The 14,335-nt window shown below is 42.3% G+C and overlaps 1 pseudogene; it reads left to right on the top strand.

The window, feature by feature from the left end:
• Window positions 1-10,480: 10,480 nt before the first annotated feature.
• On the top strand, window positions 10,481-12,828 carry LOC119320734 (annotated as a pseudogene).
• Window positions 12,829-14,335: the final 1,507 nt, after the last annotated feature.

Here is a 14,335-nt window from a genome sequence, read left to right as displayed (position 1 = left end):
ATTGCACTTCCAGTTACGTACAAGATCAACATGATGCACCTAACCAACATAGTTCATGAAAATAGAGCCCAATGTTATCACTCCGTCCTCATGGAGAAAATGGGAGCTTGTGCGCCCAATCTCAACTAGTAAGATGCATGCATGGATGCTTGCATCAATGGTTAGCAACTCACATAGTCATTTGCATGGCTAATTAAACATCAGTAAAAACAACTAAGAAATGAGTTGCTAGGTTCATCCAAAACCAATCCAGTCAGTGAACTAGGAAGAGCGTGTACTATAGAAAAGTTGGGCCCAACAACGTAGATGACCCCACTTATCATCGAGGTGTATGGCCTGTTTGGCAAGCTTTAGGACCCTTTTTCAAGAAACCATCGTGGTATCTTTCTCAAAGTTTGGTAAGCAAATGAACTTGTGATAGACAATGCATACTGTGGAAAAATGTGGAGCACAACTTTGCCTTTGACAAAAGGGTGTTCATCTTTGAGTTCATTAGTGGAACCATCCAATGATACAAAAGCTAACTACATAAGTTTATGACAAAGGAAAAATTGATAACATTGGGTTGAAAGACATAACACCATCGTTACAACTCCCAAACGTGTAACAAAAGCGCCCATTGGTCTATAGAAAGAAATATGACACTAGTCGGATCAATCGGAATGTAAGCAAAGAACTCCTACATAAATCAGTTTCTCGTAAGACGATCTTGATTTGGGTGTTAACACAATACTAAACTTTTGTTAAAGTTTTTCCTAAGATTGTTTTCATAAAATTTACCAAAAAATATTATTAAAAGGTTCAAGAATTTTATTTTTTCTCAAATATAAAAATATCAGTATATTTTTTAAAAAATTGAAGAATTTGAAAAAAATCTACTCGTCTTTTATAAAAATGATCACGTATTTTTGAAAAATATTCTCATTTTTTGTGTTTATTTCATAAAAAGCTCATCAATTCTAAAGAATGTTCACATATTTTAAAAATAGTTTTGTGTATTTTGAAAAATGTTCTGCATTTTCAAAAAAATATCATGAACTTTAGAAAATTATCTCTAAATTTTAAAAATGGTCGTCTAACTCCAAAAATGTTCAATTGTTTTTGAGAAAATTGACACACAAACAGAAGGCAGAATGCCCAGACGAATACGTGTATTGTTTTGAGAAATCATAGAGGAATACGTACGAGAATCAGCAGTGGCCGCCCAGGAAACTAGTTTTTTTTAGACAACCCAGGAAAGTAGTTAAGGGCCGCACACCTCGCTAGAGGAACCGGCCCGGTCAACGTGCGTACGGGCCACAAGGCAGGCCGGGCTAAAAACAAGCAAATGTGTGGTTTTCACAAAGAGGAAAGTATAGTTTTCCCCATAAATCCTTCCTCATGGATCATTATTCCCCTAAACTGTAAAACTAGATTTTTAAACCCCTGAATTCTACAAAACTGGATACATGTGGCCTGGTGTGGTTTTTGGGAGGATTTAGGGCGGTTTTACACCTAGCTTGCTGACTTCAAAAATCTCCACAAACCTCCCCGCACAGTGCCACCGTGCCGCCCGTCAGAATTGATCGCCAATGAATTGAATCACCAGCCCGATGGATGCAATGAAGCTACCGCCCTCGGAATCGTGGACTTAGTAGCCGCACCGCCGTCGTAGTCCTCGAGAACCCAGAGGTCCACGCACAGGTGGCATCGGAAGCCTCTAGTGACCTGTCATTGACGAGCAGCTGCAAGTGCTCCTTGTAGGTGACGGCCGAAGGAGGGAGGAGGCATCCGCTGGAAGGTCTCGGCCGCCATGTCGAACCCCACCATCTGACTAGTGAGACTGGTCTTCATGTGCTCCAGCAATACAAGTGCCATGAGGAGCAGCCGGCATAATCAGTTTTTAGAGTCTGGCCTTTATAGATCACTCATTTCACAACTTTGTAGGAGAAATAGAACTACAACAAAGGATATGGATTAAACCAAACAATTTCACTCAAATCGATCGAACCTTGTCGCCGCCCCCACTGAAACTCTGCTCCTACAGCATCTTTATCATTCATGAGAAGGACCTGAACATCTGAAAGGCAAAGTTGCCATTCGGACAGAGAGCTCAACAACGACTTGGAACTTCATCTCTGGGTCACCGGAAGAGGCGGCGGTGCGGCCGACGCTGCATCTGAAAGAAGAAGGTTTTGAACATGAGATGCTAGAATTCATAAAAATGGGTGTGACATAAGTGGTCTGAAGGTAGGATGCTTTCTCTGCAGCATTGGAAGGTTGTTCCTATTGTCGCTGGCGAGGCCGAGCATAGTGGCGGGCTCGGCCTCGTGAGGTTCTCCATCTGCTCGAACACCTCCACGTACAGTTGTTGCACGTACGTCCTCTCCGCCCTGGTCAGCTACTGCGGCGCGCACTGACATCAGCGAACTCGATCTTGACCAGCTGGCAGATGGAATTGACGTACACGGTGGCGCTGTGTTACCCGGAGTACGTGTACACCTTATAATACATGGAGGAAGGAGGTCGCGGAGAGGGGAGCCGGCACGGCGGCGCTGCGTGGGGAGGTTGTGGGATTTTTGATAAGTCACCAAGTGGGCAAAACCACCCTAATTCCTCCCCAAAACCACCCAGGGCCACATTCACCCGCGTTTGAAGAGTTTTTTTGGGGGGTGGGGTGGGGGATAATCTGGCTTTAGAGTTTAGGGGATGTTGATCCATGAGGAAGGATTTGAGGGGGAAAACTACACTTTCCTGTTTCTCAAAAACAAAAAGGGAAAGAATTGTTACCAAAAAAATGAGCTACATTTATGAGTAATTTTTCACTCACTGTGTCTACCTATCCCTCTACTACACTGGCTCCTTCGTCTCAGTCCACCATTACACCATAGCATATTTCAACTCGAACCAATCTTCTTCGATCTTGGTTGATCAAATATCATCGCGCCGCTTCATAAAGGTGGCACAAGAACATGGAATATGGGATGGCTAGAACATTAGGACATGGAGGTAAGGGACGCGGTGATGAATGGCTAAGCTGAGCCGGTCGTGCCTGAGAGGAACATTCAAGGTGGTAGCTTGCACCGGGGAATGCATGCTGCAATTCCGATGATTAATCATTAGTTCATAATGCCTCATATGCCTATATATACCAAATCCATATCCATGGTGCATAGAAGCACGACGATCAACATATGAAATGAGACTACGTGGTTCTAAGACGGAGAAGTGAATAGGATGAAAAATAAACTATCCCACCTTTGCTTAGGGAAGGCTTACTGCTTATAAAAGGTCGGAATGGTATGGAGTGACATAAAGCCATCGGTCCTCCAGTAGGCCAGTAGCGAAATATCTCTTGGTAATGAGTTTAATCCTCGGGTAGGTCCATGGATACAGGAGCTTTATCAATTATTTAAACAAATGTTGAATTTGCTGGGTCTTTAAGAGGAAGATTTGTATTGCAATTTCAGTTATGTACCAAGATCAACATGATGCACCTAACCAACACAGTTCATGGCAATATGGCCCAATGATTGGAACTCCATCCTCATGGACTAAATGGGACCTTGTACAGCCAGCCTCGCCTAGTAACATGCATGCATGGCTGCCTGCTTCCATGGTTAGCTCACATGGTTGATCTCTGCTACCTCTTGAGCACCGCGTTAGTTTTCTCCGAAGAGGAAGGGATGATGCAGCAAAGTAGCGTAAGTATTTCCCTCAGTTTTTGAGAACCAAGGTATCAATCCAGTAGGAGGCTACGCGCGAGTCCCTCGTACCTGCACAAAACAAAAAAAATCCTCGCAACCAGCGCAAATAGGGGTTGTCAATCCCTATAAGGCCACTTACGAGAGTGAGATCTGATAGATATGATAAGATAATATTTTTGGTATTTTTATGATAAAGATGCAAAGTAAAATAAAGGCAAAGGAAATAGCAAAGGAAATAACTAAGTAGTAGGAGATCACTATGATAAAGATAGACCCGGGGGCCATAGGTTTCACTAGTGGCTTCTCTCGAGAGCATAAGTATTCTATAGTGGGTGAACAAATTACTGTTGAGCAATTGACAAAATTGAGCATAATTATGAGAATATCTAGGTATGATCATGTATATAGGCATCACGTCCGAGACAAGTAGACCGACTCCTGCCTACATCTACTACTATTACTCCACTCATCGACCGCTATCCAGCATACATCTAGAGTATTAAGTTAAAAACAGAGTAACGCCTTAAGCAAGATGACATGATGTAGAGGGATAGACTCATGCAATATGAAGAAAACCCCATCTTGTTATCCTCGATGGCAACAATACAATACGTGCCTTGCTGCCCTTACTGTCACCGGGAAAGGACACCGCAAGATTGAACCCAAAGCTAAGCACTTCTCCCATTGCAAGAAAGATCAATCTAGTAGGCCAAACCAAACTGATAATTCGAAGAGACTTGCAAAGATAACCAATCATACATAAAAGAATTCAGAGAAGATTCAAATATTGTTCATAGATAGACTTGATCATAAACTCACAATTCATCGGTCTCAACAAACACACCGCAAAAAGAAGATTACATCGAATAGATCTCCACAAGAGAGGGGGAGAACATTGTATTGAGATCAAAAAGAGAGAAGAAGCCATCTAGCTACTAACTATGGACCCGTAGGTCTGAGGTAAACTACTCACACTTCATCGGAGAGGCTATGGTGTTGATGTAGAAGCCCTCCGTGATCGATGCCCCCTCCGGCGGAGCTCCGGAACATGCCCTAAGATGGGATCTCGTGGATACAGAAAGTTGCGGCGGTGGAATTAGGGTTTTGGCTCTGTATCTGATCGTTTGGGGGTACGTGGATATATATAGGAGGAAGGAGTACGTCGGTGGAGCAACAGGGGGCCCACAAGGGTGGAGGGCCGCCTGGTGGGGGTGGGCGCGCCCCTACCTCGTGGCCTCCTGTTTCTTTTCTTGGCGTAGGGTCAAAGTCTCCCGGATCATAATCTTCCTAAAAATCACGTTCCCGAAGGTTTCATTCCGTTTGGACTCCGTTTGATATTCCTTTTCTTCGAAACCCTAAAACAGGCAAAAACAACAATGCTGGGCTGGGCCTCCGATTAATAGGTTAGTCGCAAAAATAATATAAAAGTGGATAATAAAGCCCAATAATGTCCAAAACAGTAGATAATATAGCATGGAGCAATCAAAAATTATACATACGTTGGAGACGTATCAATCTCCATGGCTAATTAAACATCACTAAAAATAACTAAGAAATGAGTTGCTAGCTTCGTCCAAAACTACCCCATTGAGTGGACTAGGAAGAGTGTACTGTAGAAAAGTTGAGCCCAACCGATCAATGTTAGACAACTCCACCTATCATCGTGGTTTGCATAATTGACCTAGGCGTATGGCATGTTTGGCAAGCTTTAGCGCCTTTCTTTCAAGAAACCGTTCCGCGGTGTCATTGGCATATTTTGGTAAAAAAAAAGAGCTTGTGGTAGACAATACATAGCTCTGGAAATTTTGAAGGACAACTTTCTCTTTGATAAAAATGTTAACCAAACATATGAAAAATGTTAAATGTGTTTACAGAAAATCTTCAAAGGTGTTCAAAAAATGATAATATGGCATTTAGAAAAATGTTAATATGCATAAAAAAGTATTGACCATGCATTAGAAAATGTTAATCTTATATTTGAAAAATGTTAATCAAGCATTTGAATAAGATTAAATGTTAATTAAGCATATGAAAAAGGTTAAATGTGTTTACAAAAAATCTTCCCCACGTGTTCAAAAAATGATAATATGGCATTTAGAAAATATTAATATCCAAAAAAAAGTATTGACCATGCATTAGAAAATGTTAATCTTATATTTGAAAAGTAATAATCAAGCATTTGGACAAGATTAAAAGTGTGTATAGGAAGAATGTTGACGAAGTATTCAAAAAATGTAAATCTTGTTTTTGAAAAATGTTAATCAGGAACTTAAAAATGTTTCTAGAAAATATGTTGACCATGTATTAAAACATTGTTAAATTTGTATTGGAAAATTGTTAAACGTGTATTACGAAAATGTTGTTGACATATACAAAAGAAATTAGAATGAAAACCAAAAGAAAAGAGAAAGCAAAAATAATTAAAACCGCAGTACAAACAAAAGAAACCAAATAAAAAAGAAAATGAAAAATAAAACCGAAGAAATAAATGAAAAAGAATGAAAAAATCAGGGTAGAATAAAGATAGACACTAAATAAATAAATAAATAAAACTAATGAAAAAAGAAAGAAAATCAAAACCAAATAAAGAAAATGAAAACAGAGAAAAACCGAGGTCCGAACGAGCCAGGTTTCTCGTAAGTGATCCCACCCTACTGATATTATGAAACAGTGGAAAACAGAGAAGAAACAGTGGAAAACCTTACAGTATAAATTTCATTGTGTATTAAAAAATTGTTCATTAAGAAAATATTCACCGTATATTATGAAAAAGTCAACCATGCATTATAAAAATATTCATGGTTTATTACAAAAATATTGATCATATTTAAGAAATTGTTCACCTTTATTTGAAACTTGTTCAGCGTATAATAAGAAATAGTTCAACATATACTACAAAATGTTCATGGTGTATTTCAGAAAATTATTCTGCATATATCACAAAAATGTTCATCGTATTTAAGAAATTGTTCACCTTTATTTGAAACTTGTACCGCATATATGAATAAATAGTTCAATATATACTACAAAATGTTCATGGTGTATTTCAGAAAATTGTTCTGCATATATCACAAAAATGTTCAATGTGTGTTTTAGGAATTGTTCAGCGTATATTATGAAAATATTCAATGTACATTTAAATATTGTTCATCCTATATAAGAAATTGTTCACTTTTTTCAAAAATTGTTCACGTTTTAAAAGTGGTTGGATAATTTTTACATTTTCAAACATTATTCGTATTATTATAAAGGAAATTTGTTCACATTTTCCCAAGAAATATTGTTTTTATAAGAAAAAAACGGATCTGCCGTTGTATTTTATTACAGCTCTCGTGTTGCATTTTAGTCTAGTAGAGCTGCTAGCTCGACCGGCTACGAACGTTGCTTTGTTGCGTGCGGTCGGGAGTTCTATTCCAGGCGCAAGATCTTATTTTTCGTGAAGTTTTCCCATTCAATGCCTGTGAATGGGCCGGCCAGTTTTGCGCGTCCTTAGCGAATGCTAGTCTGTTTGCCGCTCGCGAGCGTTCGACAGGACCTCTCGTCAAAGAGTAGCCTATTCGCGGGAGCAACTAACTAACGAGCGCTCCTTCGAAAACCTCAAGCTTCACGTGGCGCCTTTTTAGCCATTTGCCACGTGTCACGCTCTGGATGCTTCTTTCAAAAAAAAATTAATTTTTTCGCACGTGTTTTCGGCTTTTTAAACGGTTTTTTCTCCTAGTTTTTTCGACGTTTCGGTTTTCTACCGGTCTTTCTTAGCTTTTGGGTCAATTTTTTTGATTTTTTGGCATGAAAAAATGAATTTTTTTCTTTTCACGAGAGTTACGGTTTTGCTTCCGTGAAAGACACGGTTGTGCTTTCTCGAGAGTCACGGCCCTGCCTTTCAAAAACTGAATAAAAAACGCGTTTTTTCCTTCCGCGAGAGGCACGGTTGTGATTTCGCGAGAGTCACGGCCGTGCCTTTCAGAAACAGAATTAAAAAAAACGTGTTTTCTATTTTTTTTTCTTCCGCGAAAGGCACGGTTGTGCTTTCGCAAGAGTCACGGTCGTGCCTTTCGGAAAAGGAAAGAAAACGTGTTTTCAGTTTTTTTTCCTTCCGCGAAAGGCACGGGTGTGCTTTCGCGAGAGTCACGGCCGTGCCTCTCGAAAATAAAAAAAAACGTGTTTTCTGTTTTTTTTCGTGAGAGGCACGGTTTTGCTTGCGCGAGAGTCAAGAGCGTGCCTCTTGAAAACGAAAAAAGTTTTTTTTCTTTCGCGAAAGGTACGGTTGTGCCTTCGCAAGAGGCACGGGCGTGCCTCTTTCGAAAAGAGAAAAAAATTCGTGCCCCCGGGTCGGTTTTTTCGTCCAGTTTTTTCGTGAAAAAAGTTCGTCATAACATATTAACATAGGATCTAGTTTTGAAGATCTTGACGCAAGGAATCTGACGATAAAAGCGGTTTAAGATTTAGACGCACGGTTTAAAAGATAAAACATTTTAAATAAATAAATCTACGAAAAAAAGAGAAATCTCCCAGGTTGCGACAAATGAAGCACATGCAGTGCGCCACTTGTCGCAACCTGAGAGGTGAAAGTGATCTTTGTAACAAGTACTCCTTAACTAATGATTTCGCCTCTTCGCACAGGGAGCAAACGAGCAGACCAATTTCGGCCGGGCCATTTAACGTTAAACTGTGCCATGGACACTGGAGCCAGTTTTGGGAAGGCTCTAGTCCCTTTTTTATCATTTTTGAAACATTCTAAAAGGTTTTTGATTTGTTTTCCATTTTTATTTTGTTTGAAATTTTAAAAAATATTCACGATCAAAAGTACTTATAATTTCCTAGTCTAAAAAAAGTACTTATAATTTCAGAAAAATGTTCACGTTTTTAATTTTATTCACATTTGCACGCCTTTTCAGAAAATGTCTGATATTCCAATTTTCAGAATTACAAAGTTCACGCTTCTAAAAAAATGTATAAATTTCGAAAACAATTTTTAATTTGAAAAAATGTTTCACTTTATAAATATTTAGTATTTTAAAAAATGTTTGAAGTTACAAAAACAACTAAATCTGGTGTCACTACAGGGCAGCGTCTATAGCTCGCTTATAACGAGATGTGGTCGCAATCGTGTGAAGAGAACTAGTAGTGTGCCGACCTAGTAGTGTGCCGACCCAGCAATCGTGTGAAGAGAACTAATCGTGTGACAGAGGGAGATGAGGCCGACAGTGGCGGTGCACGAGGAGGGAACATGTGCGGGGCCTGGGGTGATTTTTCTAGATTAGAGAGAGAGGTAGGCGTGAGGAAGATTTTTCTAGACGAGCAAACAGTGGAGAGACAAAGCAGTGAACCAACATGCCAGCCAAAAAAACCGGATGTCTAGCAGGAGGTAAAAACTATAGCAAATCAGCAACGTAGAAAAACAGCTGCCGCTACCACGTTGATCGAAGACCCCTCAAAAATCGGTAAGAATTCAAAACCTACATGTTGTAGTTTCTTGTATTATTTGGTTTGAAGAACGTCGAAGATCAATATGTGTATGATGCTGAATTTAAAAATGTAATAATGCAATGAATTTGTGTTTCATGCTAACTAGCAATGCATTCGAGCTAGCTTTGTTCATATTGTATTTTTAGTTCTTTTACATAAGTTTCGGTAAATTTGTGATTCTCTGAAATTTGCTAAACAAAAAGACCAGTTCGCAAATCCGGCGAACCAAAGCCCTAGCGCAATTGGCGCAGCTGGGCACCCCTCAAGTGCAATTTTTTTTGCTTGGTTGACTTCGCAATATCAACTATGGACGTCTGATCGGAGGGCACGCCATGGGTTGCAAGACGCTCCCTCAGCGTGTTCATATCTTGGCACAATGTATTTTTGTGTGGCAAGTGCGGCATGGATGTTTTGAGTATTTGTGAGTCAACATACACATCCCGAGCCAAGGTGAATCCTTTATGGAGTGGTGGGGAAGGACTTGTGGTACTTTGAAAGGATTGGACAAGAGAGGGTTCGACTCCTTTATCATTGCGACCGCATGGCAGCTATGGAAGCAGAGGAATGCGAGAGTGTTCAATCAGATCGACCAAATTAGAACGCCGGCTAGTCTAGTGCATCAAATCTTCGGCGAGATAAAGTTGTGGAAACTTACCGGTGTGGGAGTGGTGGGCTTAACTAGATTCATAAGAGAGTAGTTTTTTTTTCATTTGGAGTTTTTTTTAACATAGTACAGACGCAAAACGCTCATACATACGCGCATACATTCACTCTTATGAATGCACACACGCGCATCCTATCCATATGAACACCTCCGAAAGATTGAGTCGGCATATCATTTTGAGATTTATAAAGTCACCGTAGACGCCTCGTCGTCGACGGAAACGTCTTCTCTCACTGAAAACGCATCGCCGGAAATCCTGAAATAAGTCGAGAAATAATACGAGATGATTAGAGGGACAGTCGTATTCCCAGTCAACCATGATTCATGTTCGTTTGAAGTTGGTGTACCGTGACAATGTTCGCATCCGTCACGGTCTCTTGTAATCATGTTTTATCGCTTCTACGTATAAGATACGTTATTGGGTACTCTCGGGAAAAAAAAGCCCTAACGCCGCGCCCCGAAATCGCCCGCCGCACTTATCCGCCGACGTCGCCGCTCCACTTCACGCGCGGCCGCCGCCGTCGCTCCTCCTCGGTCGCACTTCCATATCACGCGTAAATACATCCCTGAGGAACCATCCCTGAACATATAATCCGCATTCGCCCAGACGAAACTGGTGGAGCTCTCCATCACGGAACAAAGCCGATCCAGCAAGAGACGCGCCATGGCCGGGGACCCGCGACTTCCCGGCGGCATCGACCGGATCAGCGGCCTCACGGACGACCTGCTCGGGCACATCCTCTCCTTCATGCCCGTCTGGGACGCCGTGCGCTTGTCCGCACTCTCCAGGCGGTGGCGGGGCGCCTGGGCCCACGCCCCCGTCCTCAACATCTCCGATAAGCAGCATCCCGACCGGTTCCTCGAGTTCGCCGGCGCGGCGCTCGCGCGGTACGGCCAGCCCGACATCCCGTCGCTCGCCGTGACCATCGGTAGCCGGTCCAGTCTCGGCCCCGCCACGGCCGCTTGGCTCCGCGGCGCCATGGAGCACGTCGTCGGATCCATCCGCGTCCAGGTGGACCGGCACACCCCTCCGCTGGATCAGCTGGTTCTGCCACGCAGCCTGCGAGCCACGGCCATGACCCTGGACTTGAGCGGCGACGTCCTCTCCAAAGGCGTGCTCGTCCTCTCGGAGCCTGCCGAACCTGCCGCTTTCCGGCGGATGACAGAGCTGAGCCTCTCGAATGTGCGTCTGCAGGTGCAGCCAGACAGGCTTGGCGAGTTCTTGTCATCATGCTTCCCGCAGCTGAGGAAGCTGCGCCTTCGCAAAGTTTGCAATGTGGCCGCAGAGCCGAGACTGTGGCCACTGATGCTCGACATGGACATGCTCGAGGAGCTAGAGGTCGACAGCATCCACCAACTAACGATGCTGCAGGTGGTGGCTGCCAAACTCCGGCTGCTGATCGTGAGACACTGCTTCGAGAGTCTGGCAGTGCTCCGCGCCGACATCGTGTTCAAGGTCTCCGCGCCGGGGCTGGAGGCGATCAGCTGGACCGGCTGGTTCCCGAAGCAGCTGAACTTCCTACCCGACGCGCAATGTGTCCGTCGACTGTCCGGCATCATCGTCAACTGGCCCAGCATATCGTGGGCTGACTACTGTTTGCCGGGTGTCATGCAGTTGCTCGAGACATGCTCTGGAGCTGACCGGCTAGATCTTTGTGTCGACATCTATGATGGATGGGTTCCATCCATGGTATCAAAACAGGTAGGAACACAAATTCAAGCTTAGTAGCTAGCTCTGCAGATTGCAAACTATATAAATCATCACAAATGCACATGTGTTTTCATGTTTTTGTTTTTTGCTTGTGTGCAGGATTTCATGGAACGCATGCCACACCTTCCCAACATCAGGGCACTCTCCCTGACGATCGTCACGATTCTCCGAATGCTCCGCTCTCCAATTGGTGAAATTGTCTTCTGCTTCCTTAGGCGATGCCCGAACCTAACTCTGCTTCACATCGACCTATCGACGCTGCACCAGTTTACAAGGCAGGAGCCGCATTATCTTGTGTTTCCGGTAAGTATGCACCTGAGATTTCTCAATGCTTAATGACTTTTATTCATAAACTGACCATGTTAGTCTATTTATTACTCATTAAGCATGGTCAGTTATATAGAATTCTATATCAAAACAGGTAGTTCATAGCGTTGATATAGAAGAATTCTTTATAAAATGTCAGCTTCAAACTCAGATGGTGGTACAGGATGACACATGCAAGTTTATTGTGAGCAACAAACTTTGAGTAACTAATTATCTGGTTGAATATTTGTAAGAGTTAGCTAACTTTATTTGACATTGGATGTGCTTGGATGAATGTGCATTTCTAGCTGTTGGGCGTTAGTCTGGTGAACACATATTTGACGTGAACCTAACTGAAGAAATACTAGAAATAACATGTAGTCCTAGGCTCCTAGCAACATATAGAGCTTGTGATTTGAACATACTATAAAACTGCTTAGATCTTCTTGGTTTATATATGACCGATCAAGATTCTCCTTTTCACATATAGCATCGTAAACTGAAATTGAAGTTGAAACTTTATATGATGAGATTATTTGGAATTGTGATAAACGTAATTGCATCTGCATGTGTCTTTGGAATTCTTTCTGTCAATTTGATTTTTAACCCATATCATTTATGTTTCACTCCCAACTGAACTGTCAGGATGATGATGCTGAAACTAAAGCTGCAAAGCCATGTCAAGACCGTGAATATGATCCGCCTAAAGCACACAAATATCAATTGCAACTAGGCTCTCTTCGAAAGATAAGAATCAGTGGCTTTGCCGGAACGGATGCTGAGATGGAGCCGAGCGGTCGGCGCTCGAGGGGATATCTATATCATCATTTGCACAGCTGAAGGATCGCATTGGCAGGATCGCCCAGAAGATGATGGCTCGGTTCCCTCTTGCGGGAGGGCGCTGGGAGACCTCCCCCTTGGAAGAGATCACGTGGACGAAGAACAATGACGGGCTGGAAATATCAAATGCTCTTAGGTCAACAACCATAATGTAGTTGCAGATATATGTTGAGCAATGGAATGTACTACGTAGCACCTATGATCAGTTGGTGCTTCCGTTCAGTTTTCCTTAAATTCAGATTCTATTTATGCATGTCTTGCATAGAAAATCTTGTGAAATTCCTGTGTTGCAAGCATGTCGGAAGTACTATTTGGTTGACACAAACTGGTGCAAAGTGCATGCGAACATGCGGTTTGTACGAGGGATGTTATTTCCGTGAGCGAGCAGATGAGCCGAGCCTTCATTTTGGCGACTGAGTTGGGGCTGAACTCCTTGTCTATCCACAGGTTCAGTTTCTGAAAATGTTTGTGCCTCAGTGCCTGAAATTATCCTCCTCCTCCTCAATCCAACAGGAAGAAACCAGCCGACGAGCATTTGTCAGCAACTCAATCAACTCTTGCACCTTGTTTCAATTTTTTTCTTGTTTAAAAAAAACAACAACTCTTGCATCTCTGCGGATGCAGACGACGAATATGTCGTGGCTGCATCATTCAGGAAACGAAAACCCACATTTTTTTGCACTGCAACTTTTCCAAGTACACATGTTGTAGTGTACTATATTTTGTGTCTAGGATCTTCTGCAACTTTGTCGACACAGATATGACCTTATCTGCAAGATTCCTGAGAAGTTTGTGACCCAAAAAATATTCCTCAGTGTAGCATCTTTTTTTTTTAAGCATCAGTACAGACACAAGTGCTCCTATACACGTGCATACACTCACCCCTATGAACGCACACACGCACACGCTACCCCTACGAGCACCTCCGAAAAACTGAGCCGGCATATCATCTTAAGATTTACGAAGCCACTGATATGCAACCCGTCCGTTCCAAGCAGGGAGAAAGCAAAGGATGAACAGTGGGCATCACGAAAATAAAATCAGCACCATAGTACATCCAATCGGCGTGATGTGCACCGGTTCATGCCCCCAAAGCAGCTAGTCAATCAAATCATGCACATTTTCGCAGATGCCGGTGACCAAAAATATCTGCCCGCTGTTCTGGCCGCGTCATTCAGAGAAACAAGATCACATTTTCGTAGCTCAACTATTGCAAGTACCACTCATGTTGTATGGACGCGACTATTCTGCGCTCGGGATCAGAGGAGCCCAGGTGTGAATTTTTTTGATTATTTTATGATGCAAGATGCTCATGTATGTATTTGAGCATTTTACACCACACACACAAAATAGATTTTTTTTGATTTTTTCTGCAATTTTTGTATTTTCACTGTCTATCAGGTGTACATAAGTCCGGACATCGAATTGAAATATTAGTTTGGTTTCAACTTTTTTTTTTTGCAGCCCTTTTATATGCACATATGGCTTACAAAATCATGTGCGTCTGTACTACACATTTATAGACTTGACAGTAATGCTTGTATCTTTTGGGTTTAATTTGGTCTTTTAGGTGATGTTTTATTCAGTGAGAGTCGATATTCTCTGCAAGGCACCTGTGACAATTTTATCGATTTCAAGATGTTGTGTCGGCTCAGTGTTTTG

Source organism: Triticum dicoccoides, chromosome 1A (genome assembly GCF_002162155.2).
Source record: "Triticum dicoccoides isolate Atlit2015 ecotype Zavitan chromosome 1A, WEW_v2.0, whole genome shotgun sequence".
NCBI classification, from domain to species: Eukaryota; Viridiplantae; Streptophyta; class Magnoliopsida; order Poales; family Poaceae; genus Triticum; species Triticum dicoccoides.
This window is presented reverse-complemented; position numbering and strand designations above follow the sequence as displayed.